We start from the raw sequence: 19,930 nt of genomic DNA on the forward strand, positions 1-19,930 counted from the left end.
GGAACGTTTACCGACCAAAGTGTCAATAAACATTTTCAAATAGGGTTTCTGGTCAAATTGGAGGACTCTATCTACCCTTGTGACGTTGAAACCGTTGGCTACCATCCACTGCAAAAGAACATGATGTACAACGATATTCTCTTTCGGATGAAGGTCAGTGATAAGTTTTTGTTTTGAAGGTGTCCAGTGCACACCACCATCCTCTACCTTAAAAATATTGTATGGACTCAAAGAGTCCCTAGTCACCGCTCTGTTTATGCATTGGAAAACAAAATCCTTCACCGAGTCATGATGCTCCACGGGTATTTCACCATCGATTTCAAAAAACCATCCCCGCGGTCCATTCTCCTCAACATTGGCAATGTTGGGGAAATCTGAAGCACGAGGATCGATAAGCCATTTATAATTTCCACATGGGAAATAGTAGTGAGACATTGCCGACGGATAGAGGGAGTTCATACCTAAGAAAACTGCATCCGACTTTACACCGGTGTCTTGTCCAGTCGGATCAGTTTCAAGGATACGAACTCCATGAAAAACATACCCTCCCCTCATTGATCTCTCTACAAATAGATGCTGATCCACGTCGGTGATCAAGCCTATTTCCTCTTTACTGATTTTAAGAATTAAATCCATCACCAAATGAGGAGTGGAAAAATAATAACCTAAATCCAACCCAAATTCACCATAGATTTTATCCGTGTTCTTACACATAATATGCAGCAACGTCAATACATCACTTGCCAGGTACAATCTACAATAATCCCGCCCATTTTTACACCCTCCCTTAGCCCACACCCTCTTGGCAAATTCATAATCGTAATTGGTTCATTGACGCTCGTAAAGTGAACCGTAGAACGAGGTGATGGACGGCAATTGTTCCTCAGAAAGCCTCGTGGTGGAGTTGTAGTAGTCATACGGATATATGCCCTTACACGTTAATAAATCATACATTTCACCGTCTGGAAAGTGCTGTTTAAGGAGGTGTTGCTTAAGAAGGGGGAAACAATTAAAATCGTCACTTTTCTCTACTTCAATGGGTTATCTTAGAGATTTGGGGAAGAAGCTAAAGGAGTCTAAAAAACGGATCTTATTCATGCACAATTTATCGTTATCTATTTTTTGCCATTTGAATTCTAAGAGCAACAGCTTTTCAGACGATTTGGGCATGATATTATAAGAAAAAGAACCATCTACCCATGCGCCATCTACAACTCCACTTCGCTGCAATCGTGCCAACGCCGATAAAATAAATTTCAGGTCATAGCTGGAATTGTGTATATAAACAGGTAGAAACAATTGTTGACTAACGTTTAAATTACACGATTGATGGGCCAATCCACGAAAATTGCTCAATCCCGATACAATCGGGTTGCCCAAATGATCGTGGTCGTGGACCATCCCTTTACCCCCTTTCACCTTACCCCCTTTCTCCTTTCCCTCTTTCCCATTACCCTCCAAAAATTCCCCCTTACAAACCCAACATATTTTTTCAGTTTTAATGGCAAACTCGTCCTCTAGTGATAGAGTCATTGGATAGGATGTATTTCGCAGCCGTGATATCGATTTATTTGCTGTTTTAATGAGTGCTGTCATGGCTGAGAGCATACAATTCTCACCACCCAATCTCTCAACTACCTCTACCAATTGCATGGAATTACACGAGTCTCTTTGTGCGTGAGCACAAGGGACTGCAATTACCTCATGTTTTTTAACCAGCTTTGATTTCAATGGTTCATATACATATATGAGAGTGACTTCGCAGTCTAAGGCCACCTTGTCACTCTGTTGGAGTGAATTTTGAAAGTTTTTAAATCGCAAGATGGCCCTGTCACCGCTAACCGTTTGCACAGATTGATATCCCGTGACGCTTGCAACGCTTTATATGATTGTTTAACTTAATTTCTGACCGTAATCTAGAAAGACGTGTTGGACAATAATGGCATTCCCCCTGTTGTTTCCATTTACCCTCCCCCAGAACCCGACTAATATTCAGTATTGGAAAAAAATGTCCAATAGAATCGGGATCACTGGCTGGCTTGTAAAGAAGCCAAACGCAATGTTCCACTGATTCAATGGACGGAGCCCTCACTGGAAATATAACCCTCTTTTTGCGGCCACCCCCCTCAAATTCGGTTTCATATTGTAGCACAGTAGCACCAATTTTTAAATGTGCATTAGCTCGCTCAAAAATAGTTATCCCATTAAGTGTTACTGGATATTGATCATTTAAACAATTTTAAATCTACAATAGGGAGATTTGGACTCCCATTAACTGCATAATTGTCCAACAGTGTCTTAGTAGCTTCCTCTTGCAGAGGCTTTTGAGCTGCCACAAGAAATGCATATTTGAAGCATTGAGCGCCCAGTATCGAAATGAAATCGTTGTACACCTTTACACTTCTTTAAATCTTCATTATATTTTGCCCCCACCGCCCCACTCCCGCCTCTTAAAATAAAATTCTTTTTAAATTTACCCACATTAATATCTTAACTCCCAATAAGTAAAACCACCGACCCACTACCCGCCTCAGTATAATTATCCAATTTTGTTACTATATTATCAACCCATTCCATAAAAACACCCTCAAAATTATTCAGGTCCGGATGAAGTGGTAGCATTTCAGTACGTAAATACCGCTCATACACCTCATCCGCCTTTTCATTTAAATAAATTATTTTTTGTGCGATGGCAGCCTTAATCCCATCCCTCCTACCGTCCTCCCGAATCACTCTTTCAAGAAGGGCTCGAATCTTGCCCACATAGGAGTGTACTATGTCTACCAAATCCGTTATGACACTAACTGATGTTAGCGAATTAATTGGATCCTCAAACTCAACCCTATAAAAATACACATTGTGCAAGGCAGAGTCAACTAAATTAAAATCAGGCATGACAGGGGGCGTTACGGGGGTTTCATGTCCTCCACCAATTTGCTCAATGATGGGGATGTTGCGTGGTGTGAAATCCCCCAAGTCACTCAACAAAACCCTGGAGTGTAACAGGACTGAGACGATCAGCCCATTTGGGGGTAGCTGGTTGAGCAATACCCCCTGTAAATATACTTGGTACATTAATGTAACTATCCCCATTATCTTGAAAAGAATACTAAAAATAAAAACGGGCATGACAGGTGGTGGTACGGGATTTCATGTCCAGCACTATTTTGCTCAATGGTGGGGGTAAAGCTTGGTGTGGAATACCCAAACTCACTCAACAAACCCTCGAGTGTATCAGGACTGAGAAGCATACTACTACTACTACGACTACAATTATCACCAAACCAATCACTTAACAATTTTGTAATCCATTCCTCTGATTCAACATGGAGATTATCGTCGAATTGTGTTGGTGGTGGGAGTTCCTGTATATTTATCTAAAAAATGTATGTGAAGTTATTTTTTCTTTTATCGGAAAACAAATATTTAGATTGTCTCTGTGTATGTGTGTATGTATGTATGTATGTGTGTGTGTGTGTGTGTGTGTGTGTGTGTGTGTGTGTGTGTGTGTGTGTGTGTGTGTGTGTGTGTGTGTGTGTGTGTGTGTGTGTGTGTGTGTGTGTGTGTGTGTGTGTGTGTGTGTGTGTGTGTGTGTGTGTGTGTGTGTGTGTGTGTGTGTGTGTGTGTGTGTGTGTGTGTGTGTGTGTGTGTGTGTGTGTGTGTGTGTGTGTGTGTGTGTGTGTGTGTGTGTGTGTGTGTGTGTGTGTTGTGTGTGTGTGTGTGTGTGTGTGTGTGTGTGTGTGTGTGTGTGTGTGTGTGTGTGTGTGTGTGTGTGTGTGTGTGTGTGTGTGTGTGTGTGTGTGTGTGTGTGTGTGTGTGTGTGTGTGTGTGTGTGTGTGTGTGTGTGTGTGACATCACTGCGTTGTCACATTTTAAATTATTAAGAATCCTTTTTCCTGTGTTAATATCTCTTCATCTAAGATAAAAACTTCCGGTTATTTGAAACCCACTTTGTAACGAGCGATTAACATTCAAATTATACCTGTCAGATTAACATTCAAATTTTCTGATGGGTTATTTTGATAAAGGATTAAATAGACGCAAAGCTAACTGCAAAACATATCTTAGTTTAAGAACGTTTGTTCAACCGTCAACTGTGAAATAGTAGTTTTTTGTTTATATAGAGTTTGTTTAATTAAAAAATGGATTTTTTGCATTAGAAAACATCTTGCTTAAAAGAGAAATTACAGGTAAGGTTTTATAAATCTATAGAAAAGTATGATAAGCTAATTGCTACTTCTGTGTTATAACCACTCTTTTATATACTGCTAATTTGGTTAATGGTAATGAAAGAAAATGAAATAGGATTATTATAGAATAGTTTAGAAACAAATTTAAGTTTTACTCATCAAAAGTTACGCGCTTGAGAAAATTTGCCTTATTTTCAAAAATATGGAAAGAAAAAAAAATATATACATTCACAAATTCTGACTGTACTTGTACATCTGAAGTCCCTGGCAAAGCCAGAAGAGGAGTGTCCTCCCGATCTTGACCAGATGAGGCTGATGTATTATATGAAAGCATCCATTCCCTCTTAAATTTTCTACCAGGTTGCATAGTGGTCTGTATAGAGCTGGCACTTGGCTTGATTGAATTCAATGATTTGATCAATCCTGTCTCGGTTGTATCCTGAGTTTCATTCAATTTTGCACGTTTTTGCTGCGATGGTTGATCAACGGCATTCTAAAATAAAAATCATTTTCAGTTTTCAAACTATTTAGCTTACGGGAGGGTACTGCCCCTTCAATATCAAACCCCCAAAAGTTGTAAAAATGACGCAATTTAATTAGCTAGCTCAATTCAGAATATTAACGGAGGGCATTGAGCCTTCAATTCCATAGTATCAAACACGAAAAGTTGACAATTATATATTTTTTTCATGCAAAGCTTTTAAAACTTATATATATAAATTACGAATATCACAGTACTAAACCCCCCAAAATTGGAAAAAAAGACACAATTTAATTATCTCGCTCAATTCTTACTTATTCAGAATATTAACGGAGGGCGTTAGGCCTTCAATTCCATAGTATCAAAAACAAAAAGTTGACAATTATATATTTTTTTTTATGCAAAGCTTTTAAGACTTATATACCTAAATTACGAAATACTTAAAATCACAGAAAAAGGAAGAAAAATATTCCTGGACATAGCCTAAACTAAAAATTATTAAGTATATAAAGGGTTCGCCCTCTAGCCAATACCTCACCCTATACGCTTAAGTTTTTTTTAGCACTTTCAAAAGAGCTATCTATTCTAATTAACCAACCTTTGTGATTCGAGCAAAATTCGAACTTTAGTGTAAAGATCACGATATTGAGGAGAGGGGGCAACCTTTCATATCTGCCGAAACTAATATGCAAATTCTATTTTAATTTTTCATATACAATGAGCCAAAATCAAAGTGAACCTGCCTCTCTTTTTTGAATATTTACTAAAATTGAAATACATGGACTGTTTAATATTTAAAAGAAGGAAGCTTTTTAAAAGAGTTAACAACACGGTGAAAAAAAAAGCGTAAGTAAGTAAATTCTTCCTTAACTTAATGGCGAGACAAAAATAGATATCTTTTTATTATAATGATGAGAAAATTTTACTCACCAGAAGTCGCTTAGAATATTCCATATCAATGTAAATGATTGCAAAAATATTGCTGCTGGTAATATGAATGAACTATTCAAACTGTAGAAAACTCTAATTTGAAACCTGAATATATACAAAAAAAATAATTGATATATATTGACAGCTAAACAAGACCCACCGGTTTTCTGATAGGGATTTACCGTAAAAGACATGTATATCATGAAATAGAAATCTAGTCTACGTAAATTATATCAGAAAAACTTGTCCTTCATAACATATTACGCAATACCAGACTAGCACAGGAAGGAACGTAAAGGCCCCAAATCCATAGGTACATGCTCTGGAAAGGCACCAAGGAACGTAAAGGCCACAAATAACATGGAGATTCCTATACAGGGTACAGAAGTATAACCTTGATTACTACTCTTATGAAAGGGATGCTCGTATAAACTTCATAGAGGGCTTATTTGATTGGAGATTCAAAGCTCTAGCTCACTTTTTTAGAGTCAAGAGATTGAAAGGCGACTAGCCCCCCCACGCCCTTTTTCCCCAAACCCATCCACTAAAAATATTGAGATAGCCATTATTTTTCAATTGTTCAAAAATTAGATAACAAAAGTTCCGTTGTCGGCACCCCCCCCCATGTCCCGGGGGGTAGGGGTTGTAAGTATTGTCCTGGGGGGTGTTTATGGTTCTTATGAAAGGGATGCTCGTATAAATTTAAAAGAGACCTCATTTGATTGGAAATTGAAAGTTCTAGTTCACTTCTTAAGAGTCAAAAGATATCCGAGGGCAACTATCCCCCCCACACACCCTTTTTTGCCCAAACCCATCCGATACAAATTTTGACATATTCATTTCTTTAGAAATAGTTCAAAAGTCAGATAAGAAAAAGTCCTGTGTCGACGCAACCCCACAGGGTCCGGGGCCAGGCGTTGTAAGTAATGCTCTGGGGGCATATATGGTTCTTATGGAAGGGCCGATCGTATAAACTTCGGAGAGGGCTCATGTGATTGGAAATTGAAAGTTCTCTTTCACTTTTTAAGAGTCAAAAGAGACCGGAGAGATCCTGGCCCCACCCCCCTCCCCGCCTTTTTTCCCTCAAAACCATCCGATAAGAACTTTTAAATAGCCGTGTTTTAAAAAATAGTTCAAAGACCATATAACAAAAACTTTGAGGTTGACACAGCCCCCCAGGGTTCGAGGGCAGGCGTTTTAAGTTATACCCTGTGGGAATATATGGTTCTTATGGAAAAGATGCTCGTAAAAACTTCATATGGCTCATTTGATTGTAAATTGAAAGTTCTTGTTCAGTTTTTGAGAATCAAAAGAGATAGACGGGCAACTACCCCCCCCCCCCCCACGGCTTCTTTTTCCAAACCCATTTGATGAAAATTTTGATATAGACATTTTGTTAAAAACAGTTCAAGGTCGGATAACAAACACTCCGGTGCCAATACAACCCCCCAGGGCCCAGGGAAAGGCGTTCTAAGTTATGCCCTGAAGGCCTGTATGGTTCTTATGAAAGGGACGCTCGTATAAACTTCATAAAGGACTCATTTGATTGGAAATTCAAAGTTCTAGTTCAATTTTTAGAGTCAAGACATAGAAAGGCAACTAGCCCACCCCCCCCCCCGCCCTTTTTTCCCAAAATCCCTCTGCTACAAATTTTGAGATAGCCATTTTTTGTTAAATTGTTAAAAATTTAAATAAAAAACTCCGTTGTCGACACAACCCCCCAGGGCCCGAGGGGTAGGCGTTGTGAGTGTTGTCCTGGGGGGCGTAAATGGTACTTATGGAAGGGATGCTCGTATAAACTTCAAAGAGGGCTCATTTGATTAGAAATTGAAAGTTCTAGTTCACTTTTTAAGAGTCAAAAGGTATCCGAGGGCAACTATCCCCCCCCACACATCCTTTTCCCCCAAACCCATCCGATTAAAATTTCGAGATAGCCATTTCATTAGAAATAGCTCAAAGGTCAGATAAGATAAATTCTTGTGTCGACGCAACCCCCTAGGGTCCGGGGCCAGGCGTTGTAAGTAATGCTCTTGGGGCATATATGGTTCTTATGGAAGGGATGATCGTATAAACTTCGGAGAGAGCTCATTTGACTGAAAATTGAAAGTTCTCTTTCGCTTTTTAAGAGTCGAAAGATATGGGAGGGCAACTACCCCCCCCCCCCGTCCACGCCCTATTTTCCTCAAACACATCCGATAAGAACTTTGAGAGTAATTTTTTTCGAAATGGTTCAAAGATCAAACAACAATAACTCCGGTGTCGACACAATTCTTGAGGGCCAGAGGTAGGCGTTGTAAGTTATGCCCGGCGGGCATATATAGTTGTTATGGAAGGGATACTCGTATAAACTTCAGAGAGGGCTCATTTGATAGGAAATTAAAAGTTCTAGTTCAGTCTTTAAGAGTCAAAAGATGTCCATGGGCAACAATCCCCCCCATGCCTCATTTCTCCCAAATGCATCTGATAAAAATTCTGATATAGCCATTTTGTTAAAAAATAGTTCAAAGGTCAGATAACAAAAACTCCGGGGTCGAAACGACCCCCCCCCCAGTGCGCAGGGGCAGGCACTGTAAGTTATACCCTGGTGGGAAATGTGTTCGTATTGAAGGGATGCTCGTATAAACTTAAGAGAGGGCTCATTTGAATGGAAATTGAAAATTCTAGTTCAATTTTTAAGAGTAATAAGAGATCGGAGGACAACTAGCCGCACACTTACGCTCTTTTTCCGCAAACCCATCCGATACAAATTTTTGCCATTTTTTAAAATAGTTCAAAGGTCAGATAAAAAAACAACTCTGGTGTCGTCACAGTCCCCCAGGACCCGGGGGGCAGGCGTTGTAAGTTGTGTCCTAGGGCTGTATATGGTTATTATAAAAGGGAAACTCACATAAACACTAAAAACGGCTCGTTTGATAGAAGTCTATAAGTTCAAACTGCCCTTCTCAGGGTCAGAAAAGGCTAGAGAACAAATAACCCCTCCCCCCTCCAAGCCTTTTTCTTCCCCAAACTCATTTGATAAAAATCTCGAAGCCATCGTTTTGTTGAAAATGGTTTCAAATATCATATATCAAAGCCCCGGGCTCAACAAAACCCCCGAGGGCACGGGGATATGCCTTGTAATTTACGCCCTTGGTGCATATACGGTGCTTATTGGAGGGATGCTCGTATAAACTTTCAGAGAGGGCTCATTTGATTGAAAATCGAAAGTTCCGTTTCAATTTTAAAGAGTCAAAAGAGATCGAATGGCAATTAGCACCCCCATGCCCATTTTTCCAAAAACCCATCCGATAAAATTTTTAGATTGCCATTTTGTTAAAAAAAAAGTTCAAATATCAGAAAATAAAAACTCCGAGGTGGACACAAACCCATTTTCTTTTACTTTGATATTGTATATATTTGATATACTAGTTTTGATGCTTTGAGGAAAATTTTATTTTGAAAAAAAAGTTTGAATTTGAAATAAGGTATTGAAACTTTAAACTTTTTGCAATCAAAAACGAAAAAAAAATCATTAAAAAAAATTCCTAAAAAAAATTTTTTAAAAGAAAAAGTAAAGGGAATTATAAACTTATGATCAGTAGATACAAATACTTGTTAAAATTCAAAATCAAAACGACCAGAAATTGCTATTCAAGAATAAATGAAACCCAAAACAAACAGAAATTAAATAAACAATCATACCAAAACAATATACAACAATTAATAATATAAACGAACAAATAAATCTTAAAGCGAGTAATGCTTAACTTGAATATGCAAATCAAGCTTATATGCAAGCTTATCTTGAATATGCAAATCAAGAATATGCAAGAACGGAAAAAAGAATTTTGCTATTGAAGCATAAATGAAACTCAAAACGAACAGAAATTAAATGAGGAATCAATGCAAACAAACATACAATAGATACTAATGTAAATGAATAAATAGATTATAAAACGAGCGAAACTTAAATTGAATGTGCAAATAAAGCTTGAAACGGACACAAATCACTACAAACAAGAGTTTGGGTATCGCCTCCTTCTCTAACTGTAAAAGTCTAAAACCTACTGCGTCATTGTCGTTTTACTGAAAACTATATGTGTCATGAACAATCCTGAAAAAGTATAAACAAAATCAAACTGAATATTTTATATATAATGATATTAATTGTTAAAGATTCATCAGTTCAATATTTTATTTTAGTGTAATTTTATTTGTATTTTCAATGCTGTAAGAACTGGAAAAGAAAATACTTCTTATATAATTCGTTTTCAGTGAAGCGCCAATGAGATTTTTACAGTTAATGAAGGGGACACTTTTCGGGGTCTTGAACAATTTTAGAAAGAACTAATAAATTAAACCGAATAATTGATGTATAATGATATTAATTGCTGAAAGCTCATCGGTTCAAAATGTTACTGTAATTAAAATTTTTATTTTCATTATTAAGTACAAGAGAAAATACCTGTAATACAGTTCGTTTTCAGCAAAGCGCCATGAGTTTGAGTTGAGTTCTTTATTTAATAATAAAAATCATAAACAAAAAACTACATCAACGAAATCTCCCCCATAAGGCTCCATGGCCGGGAAAGAACAGGGGAGAAAAAACTACCAACACAAAAAAAATAAATAAACAAAATCCCCCCCCCCCCCCAAAAAAATCCAGTCACTTACCTTAATAATACCCAGAATGGCAAGCTAGGAAGGGGATAACACATGAATTCACCAACTCAAACAAATATCCAACTCAGTCCAGAGACATCAACTCCAAGGGAAACCTGAAAAAAAACTGAATTACTAGCTAGAAAATCTCTGACATAATTTTTGAACATACCAAACGAGTGGCAGCTTCGTGCAGACACAGGGAGCGTGTTCCAAATCCTGTTGCAAGTTGTCAGAGGGTTGAAGTCAGACCTCACTCATGGAGTACGAAGAATCTGTAAATTGGTGGAAGTGCGGACATGATCAGTCCACAAATAGGGAACAGAAGACGTGTATACGCGTATGGCAGTCTGGCGATTAGTGTACAACCATTGAATGGGGAGGGTGTAACACGCCGTACAAGGGGGGAAGATCAATTTGAAGAACGGTTTATGTAACGATCGGGTATTTTTCTTAATAAGATTCCACGCTTTGTCTTAAAATTTTGAAAGTGGTAACAGAGACAAGGGAAAGGTTGACATCCAAATAACAGAACAATATGAAACATAAGACTGAACTAGGCTGTAGAACAAGATTCTAAGAATTGACCCTGGAAATATGTGTTTGAGCTTTTTAAGGATTCCAAGACTCCTGGAGACTTTCATTTTAATCAGGTCAATATGATGCTTGAAGGAAAGATTTTCGTCAAGCAAGATGCCTAGGAATCGAACGTAAAGACACTTAGGTCTACTTAGAGAACCTCTTGATACGTTTATTTCATTTAAGTCAGAGCAAGCCTTTGAAACGCTGAAGAAAATGAGAAAAAATGACTTCCCGACATTTAAGACAAGATAATTTACATCAAACCATTGGATAACTTTCAAAAAGGACATTTATCTCTGACCTAAGATCAGACTCAGTTCTACCAGCTGTGCCAATAGTACTGTCATCAACAAAAGCAATAAGTGCATCCGGTAAGGACGAACTACTGTCACAATTAGTGACGGATGCTGGTTGACAAAGACGACATCAAATGGTAGATTTTAAAACTTTGAACCGCATTAATAAGGTCATTGACATATATTAAAAGAGCATCGTCCCAATAACAGATCCTTGTATAACGCCAACCTATAGCCCCGACAAGATAGAAAGTTGTAGACCAACCGAGATAACTTAAACGGATAGTTATGATACAAACCGAGAATAAGCATCCTCTCTTTTACAAATACGGGACCGTTTCCGAAGAAGGTCCTTGTGTTGTAATAATTTAATTATTTTTTGTAAATCGAGAAAAATATTAGCATGTATCAGACCAGAGCCAAGGACTGAATGTAAATAATTCAAGAGAGTTGCGAATGCATGCTCAGTTGAGTACTTCACCCTAAAACTAAACTGAAAATCATGAAAAAAGTGTCTAGAATTAAGAAAATTAAGAAGTCGAGAAAACATAGCTTTTTCAAATATTTTACTAAAAACTGATAAAAGGGATATGGGACGATAATTTGAAGGATCATTTCTTGATCCACCTTTAAAAATAATAATAACGCGAGCACGCTTTAAAGCACTTGGGAAAACACCATTTTCAAAGGAAAGATCGTGAGGGGAGAAATGATGACAGGAAGAATGAACTTTGCAACCTTAGTCGGAACACGGTCTGCGCCAGAAGATGAAGAACCCCTTAAACCATTGACAATTCTGGCTATTTCAGCTTCAGAGGCAGGTTCCAATGTCATTGATTTAGGACAAGTTGGTCCAAGGTAAGACCTAAAGTCAGGTAGAGAAGAAGAAGGACTTACATAAGAGGCTGTAGTTTTGCCGATATTAGCAAACTAGGAAGTAAACGCATCTTGAACTTTTAGCTCACCCTCTACATTTTCGCTTTCCATCACAATACTTGAAGAGACAGAAGGAGGCAGAGAAGATGGTCTGATAACAGAATTGATTACTTGCTATGTCTTCCTAATGTCTTTACCACACGCAGAGAATTTTCTGTAATAAAATAACGATTTAGCCTTTCGGCAAAGCGAATTGTAAACTCTTCTATAAGCTTTGAAAAGTTGAAGTTGAGAATCACGAGAAGATGGCTTAGAGGACCTGTAAGCCTTCCAAAGATTATTGTTCTCCCTCCAACTTTTAAGGAGTCCCAGAGTCATCCAAGGATTCAAAGGGGTTGTTCTTTTCGATGCCTGGATTCGACTGGGGCGCAACACATGTATCCAAGGTAACTTCTTTGAAAGAATCATAAAAGGAATTAAACAAAGAATCTGTATCAGATTCATTTTCTGAAATACTCCACAAAGAACCCGCCAAGAAGATGCAAACCCTGATCATTAAATTTTAAAGAGGAAAAACCAGCTCCTTGGTTCCTCCTTGGCAACGCATCGGAAAAATACTATTTGGAAAAAACAGAAAAATTGTTTGAGATATTACTTGTAGACCAAAAATTTTACAGCTAAGTCAATGATGAAAAAATATTATCAAGCAAAGAAGCAGTAGTGTTAGTAATGCGAGTTGGAATGCATGCAGAAGGTAATGTTCCACAAGCAAGCATTGTTGAAAGAAAATGCAAGGACGAGGATGACCTCCGGTCAAACAAATTAAGGTTGAAGTCGCCCATAACAACAAGTTCACATGAATGAAGTTGGATTATTTCCAAAACCTCATCAAGAACCTGAAGGAAAGAGGGAACAGACCCACTAGGAGACCGGTATATATTGCCAACAATCAAAGTTTTAGCTTGAGATTTAATCTCAATAAATATGGATTCAAAAATTCTTTCTTCATTTCTTGACAGGTCACGTCTAACAGAGTACGGAAGACATTCCGAAACATAAACAGCAAGGCCACCTCTTGCCATCCTACTTCGATTTAAACATTCCATCTTGTGCCCAGAGAGATGCAATAGTTATTCATTTTTTGAATCAAGGAAAGTCTCACAAAGGCCAATAAAATGAGGCTGGCCACTAAGCACTATTTTTTTCAACTCATCAAATGAAGAACAAAGGCCCTCTACATTAAGCTGAAGCGCAGAGAAACTAACATCTCGTTTGGATACTCGATCAAAATCCGATACATACTTACTACTAACTGAAAAATGGAGATTTGATGGTGATTTATTAGACTGACCTACGGAATTATTAATCAAGCTAAGAAAATCTATTGGGTTATGTTCAAATTGAAGCAGTCGCTTACCCAAGAAGGATATTTCACCTTAACTACAGTCAAACAAATTAAAATTAAAAGAAATAACTAATTTCTATTTTCTTAAAAAAAAAACAAAAAAAAAAACAAGAATAGAGCTTACTAATAAAAAAAACAAAAAAGCAAAAAAACGAAAAAAAAGAGAAAAAAACAAACAATAAAACAACAAAAAACAATAAAACATAAAAAATCAACTTTTTCTAAGACGCTAAAGGGTGTCAACAAGTGAGCAGAATCATGTTGGATGGCTATCACCCTGCTCACGTTTGTAAACACGGCCACGATCAGACCACACGTTTCTTACACCATCTCTCTCTTGCACCTTCAAAAATCGCTTTTTTCATTTTTGCAAAATATTCCGTGACAAATACGCCCGATTTCGCCAGCTTTTATTTCGCTCTGAAAACAGTTTACGCCGTATCTTTAGTTACAAATTTCACAATAACTGGCGCAACAGTCGTACGTGTCTGGATATTCCGGGCAGCATTCAAAAGTCTAAAGCAATTTTCAGACAACACCTGTTCTTTCTGGACATTTACACCCATTTTCTTCAATATTTAAAGAACAGTAGTACCCATGGCATTTCTGGGGTCTTGCTTCGCTCCAAAAAAACTTAAAAAAAAAATCAAGTAAACGCTCCTGTTTGTAATCATCCAGCTTTTCCTCAATAGTAGCCACCCGAAGCTCTAATGACTGAATCTGGCTATCCAGAGATGAAAACAGTTTTTCTATTTTCTCAAACTTTGTTTTGTATTCTAGAGTGATTGAATCATATATTTCCGAAACAATCAGTTCAGGGTTCAGAGCGGCTTGTTGCGATGAGCCTGCTACTCCTGTCACGGAAATCACTTTTTTCCGAACTTTTTTTTCGATTTCTTTTACTAGCCCAAATTTAAGCTTTTTACCTTTATCTTAGACTAAAATAAGCTGCTTTTAGAATGAAGTTGATTCGGTCAAAGCAGTTAAATCGGTACTCGCTCGTCTTTCAGTTTTTTTTCTTATGAATTGATAGTAAAGATCCGGAGAATATTCACACTTACGAAAAGCATGATTAATGCCCTTAGCGGTTTTTTTCGAAGCTTCGGCGTAATTTCCACTATATGAAAAAAAATTCTCTTCCACCACAGTCTGAAAGTCATGGGACCCGTAGAAAAAAACAATGCATTTTGGCGTAGGCTCTTTTTGGTTTGTTATGTTAACAATCCAAAATGGCCAGAGGGGATATCCCTTGAACCAAGCTACCGCTAAATCTCCCTTCTGAAACTGTACCATCATGAAAATAAAAATCCAATAAAACAAAAATAGACTTATCTTTAGCGGACAGGTCCACGTAATGCGGAGTCAGACACCCTTATTGAAGGGGGCCCGGTGGAACGTGGTTGCCTCTCAGTTTTTTCCACCATACTCCGAAAACCCAAATTTCTGCATTCAAATTATCCAAAACAAATTATCCGTATTAAAAAGGAGAAACTGCCACTGCTATGAGGTTATCTGGCAAACACTCCAATTTCACATCTTTTGTAATCACTGAATTAATTCAAGGTTAAAGAATAAGTTCAAACAATTCAAAAGTTCAAACAGGTGTATTCCCTTTGAGAGCTAGGTCAATACTGAAGCAATAGGTTTTAGACTGTTACACAAGGTTGCCACTCAGCAGTTTTTATGGCCCCACTTTGGGTGGCAAAATAGTGTCAATTTCGTATAAAAAGTGTCATTTCCCGAAAATTTGCCACTCGCGATGATTCGCATCGCTCACGCTGATCCAACAAGCTTTTCAAATTGAAAATATTGGCCAATCCGCATGGGATCACCTCCGCGCAGTTTTCCACATCTTTTAATTTTAAACATCAAAAGTCCACTCTAATGCCATCCATAAACTACGAAATACTAATATTGATTTTACTTAGACCGTGCTGATTCTTTTCTTTGCACAGCACTTCCATTCTTTTCAACTTTCCAGATCTCCCCAAAAAATCCGCTAAAGCGCAAATGGTGCTTACTGTATAAAATGGGAATTCGTCCCACAGAGTACTTGTTTCTCCGTTTTGTTCTAAGTAGTCTTTGCTCATAGCGCGAAACAGGAAAGAAAAGAGAAGAAGCCGTCCGAGTTTTTTTTTTCTTTTGAGAAAACGGAAAAAAGGGGCAGCAATACTCTTCTGCATTGAGAGTTGTTCATCCAGTTTTTCCACACAATGGACTATCTGGATTATTACAGTACGTTTGGGTACTTGAAACTTTCCTCTGTAAATACTGAACAGAATGCCGCGAACATGGATCGCAACTATTGATGACCCTATGATAAATTAAATATAAAAAAACATATTTTTTAAACAGATAGTAAGGAGCAGTATTAAAACATAAAACAAACGGAAATTATTAAGTATATGAGGGGGTTCGTCTCCTATTCAATAGCTCGCTCTTTACACCAAAGTTCGAATTTTGTTTCAATTCTTTAAGAATGACTCCTGAATCACAAAGGCCATTTAACTAAATAGATAGCTCTTTTGGAAGTACTAAAAAAACTTTAGCGTAAAGAGCGAGGTATTGACTAGGGGGCGAACCCCCTCATATACGTAATAATTTCTGTTTGTTTTAAGTTTTAATGTTACTCATTACTTTCAGTTGAAATAACTTGTTTTTTTTATTTAATTTTTGATCGTTTTTTAAATCATGCTGGGAAATCCGGCACCCCCGTCATAGAAATGTCCCTTCTCCCATGAAAACACCCTCCACGGAATGATCTTCCCACGTAACACACTCCTCCGACCCCCTCCCACCAGAAAAAATCCTGCTGAAAACGTCTGTATACTTCCCAATAACCAATACTATATGTAATATGTAAACAATGGGCAAAGTTCATAACTTGTAGTCCTTCCTCCAGGGACTTTGGGGCATTAAGTCATCCTCAAAGTCAAATTTATTAGATTTTCGACTATGTTGAACAAAATGGCTATCTCAAAGTTTTGATCGGGCCAACTTTTTGGAAAAAATGAGCCTAGTTGCCCTCTAATTTTTTTGGTTACTTAGAAAGGTCACTAGAACTTTTAATTTTCGTTTGAACAAGCCCTCTCACGATATTCTAGGACGACATCGATACGACCACATCTGGGAAAAAAAAACAAATAACGTGATCTTTCTTCTGGCAAAAAGTTCAAAATTCCACATTTTTTTCAGATAGGAGCTTGAAACCTTTTCAGTTGGGTTTTCTAATACGCTGAATCTGATGGTTTGATTTTTATTAGATTTCTACCACTTTTAGGGGAGATTCCCCTTTTTGGGGATTTTATTTAGGATTTTATGTTGATAGTAATTTTAGTTGGAAGAAACACATAAATATGATTTCTTCTAAACTTGCACGAGGTCTCGGAGTGATGCGGCGTTTGAAACACGTGTTACCTTTAACTGTTTTAAGAAATGTATATATCATACTGTTTTAGTATGTTTGTATACTAAACAGTATGAAATGTATGTTTCGTACTGTTTTAATATATCATACTGTTTTTCATCCTTTTATTGTTTATGGTTCCTGTATTTATGCATCTAATTTTTTTTCAAATATTAAAAGACTGGTGATTCTTCAGAATAAGGCACTTCAAGTACTGGCTGAGTTTGTTCAGTATGAGCACACGCGTGAATGTTTTATCAGTTTTAGAATTTTAAATGTTCATCTGATCAGGGACCATCAGGCGGGAGTGTTTACTTACCAAGTGCTTAATATATTATCTCTAGAATATTTTAGAGATTTTTTTATGTTTAATCCTGATTATCAGCATCACAGGACTAGAGATCGTGGAAGCTTAGTCTCAGAAGTAAGGAGTACGAGTCGATCTAGTTTTGCAATTAGAAATTATGCAGTTAATTTGTGGAATGGTTTCCCGGAGAGCATTAGGGAGTCAGAAAACCAGTTTGAGTTTAAAATTAGATTAAAAAAGTTTTAGTTGGGTGGGAATTTAATTTTTTTTTTTTTTTTATTTTTTTTTTTTTTTTTTATTCGGGAGAGTTATATTGTATTGAATGGTATGAAAAGAGTAGGAAGAGTAAATGAGTTTGGTTTATGATAAAAGATTGTGTGACGCTGATCAAGCCACAATAGTGGCTTAATAAAACGTAATACGTTCTTACCATTTCTACGTTTTTTCATAATGTTATTCAAAAAAATGTGGTAAGTGCCAGTTAAGTATGATGTAATTATTAGTTGAAAATAAAAGTCACATCACCTCATCTCTCTCTCTCTCTCTCTCTCTCTCTCTCTCAAGGCAAATTTTTGTAGGCTCGTAACTTTTAATGTGTAAAACTAAACTTGATGAAAATTATATATTTGAAATCAGCATAAAAATACAATTCTTTTGATGAATCTACTGGCATCAAAATTCCATTTTTTAGAGTTTCGGTTACTATTGAGCCAAGTCACTCCTTACTTACAGTTCGTTACCACGAACTGTTTGATACAACTAATAGTCGATCAGACAGTGATTCTTTCAAATAAGTTACTTAGCAAAAACTGTAGGATATCCTTCGTGTGAGGTACATGGGGGACAAAATTTAAGGAAATTATCACTTATTACATTCAAAACTTCGTGACCACGAAATAGCTAAAAAGACTAAGTGCGTCCAATCCTTGTTTTGTGGTGACTATTCAGCAGGTTTCCAAAATTGATGTAATTTATGATCAATGTGATGGTGATGAAACATAAAACTTGCGATTAATATGAAGAAGCATAAACATAGCAATAGTGTGTCTCTGAATCTGAAAACAGAGAGATGGAAAAATGAAACAGAAAAGAGTATTGTTTCTTCTACATTGACAGTTTTTCTTCTTTTTTTTTAAATTTATTTTGGTTAAAAAGTGCAACATGGAAAAAAATACCACTTTTACTAAAAAGTGTCACAATAATGTCATGTTTCCCAAAAAGTGCCACTTTAAAAAAAAGTACCAAAAGTGACACAAAAGTGTCACCGGTGGCAACCCTGCTGTTACAGTGAGAGAAGGAGGCGATACCCAAACTCTTGTTTGTGGTGATTTTTGTTCGTTTCAAGCTTGATTTGCATATTTTGCAATTGAGCAGTCTTAAGAAACACTGCTCAAACACAATAGTGGTTCAAGGGGTAAACCCCCCTCATATACTAAATAATTTTTGTTCATTTTAAATTTTAATGCTGCTCCTTACTTTTAGGTGAGACAACTATTTTTATATTTAATTTACAAACAAGCCCAACCAAACGGTGTTACGACTGAAGTTATCGGCATGTGATCACCGAGCAATACAACGATCAACAGGGTGGGGTGGTACAACCGTTACCTTCACTAGGGGTATTGAAAAAATATCGGCTAGTGGGAATATGTGAAAATTAAGTAATAAAAGTGATGTCGTTTGAGTCAGCAGAAGATAAGAATTCTATTGATATGTCAATAGTCGACAAAAGGGATAAATATAAAAGAATAGGACGTACTAGTTGGGTTTTCTAAAAAGATATTTTTAGAATATCTTTAAAAGATATTATTTTCTGCTAAGTCACTCAACTAATAATTTGAAGCTTTTAAATTTGAATAATTTTAATAATGCCCAGATTAATGCTTAACTAAGATTTATGCAATGTCCCTCATTTTCTGTAACAATGAGGAAAATTACAATTTTAAGACCTCCATTACGATATAATTTTTTCGCTCATTTTTGGCTGATTTTTCACAAATGTTTCTTATTTTCAAACTTGGCGCCCACTAAACCTAAAACTGTATATCTGCATAAGGAGGTCTTTTTCAATGAAAATTGAGTTAACGGGTCTTCCAAATTTTCTAAGACTAATATTGCTGTGAAAGTCTCCACTTAACCAATTTAAAGGATACGATTTCATTTCTGGTGTCCTTGGTTCTTTAGGAAGCTTGGTTGTGGACCGGGTAGTATTCAGGATTTTATTGGGGGGGGGGAGTATAAAAAAAAACTTAAAAAACAAATCAAAAATTTGTTTTTAGGCCTTTTTGTTACGTTTTTCCGAGTCGGACAAACGTTTCGGGGGGATGAGGGGTTCAAACTCTCTAACCCCCTGGATTTGCCCTTTGTTGTGGAGCGAGAATAGTTTCATTTTTTTAATTTTCATATTATTCAACATAGTAGAAAAATTATGTTTTTTTAGAAGCTCTAATTTTTTTTGCAGTAATGCAGGAGAAAAATGCAATAGTAGTGACATAAATTTTAGTTAATTAATATAACTAAATATCAAACATTTGCCAAGTCCTTTAGTTTTCTACAATCTCTGTATATTTCACATAGGACAATATTTTGTAAACAACGGTATTTTTTATTTTCAACTTCTCAAGATACCAAGGATAATATTCCCCTTTGTCTCTGGCAAAATTCCCGATTCTTTCATGGAAAGCTTAAGAGGGATATGGAAGTAAAAAAATATTCATAATGCTCAATTTTAACGTTGCTTTAGTCCCAACGCCTTGAAACAAAAATGTTTGTGTAAGACTTATTGTTTTTATTTCTAAAACCTAAACCGAACAACA

The 19,930-nt window shown here is 36.8% G+C and overlaps 1 protein-coding gene across 1 annotated transcript in view; it reads left to right on the forward strand.

The window, feature by feature from the left end:
• LOC148947530 (uncharacterized) overlaps positions 1 to 19,930 on the forward strand; it is a 63,902-nt gene that overhangs the window by 25,985 nt on the left and 17,987 nt on the right. The window lies entirely within an intron of this gene.

The sequence above is a fragment of the Artemia sp. Qi Xiang Cuo genome, chromosome 10 (genome assembly GCF_049724085.1).
Source record: "Artemia sp. Qi Xiang Cuo chromosome 10, ASM4972408v1, whole genome shotgun sequence".
Lineage (NCBI taxonomy): Eukaryota > Metazoa > Arthropoda > Branchiopoda > Anostraca > Artemiidae > Artemia > Artemia sp. Qi Xiang Cuo.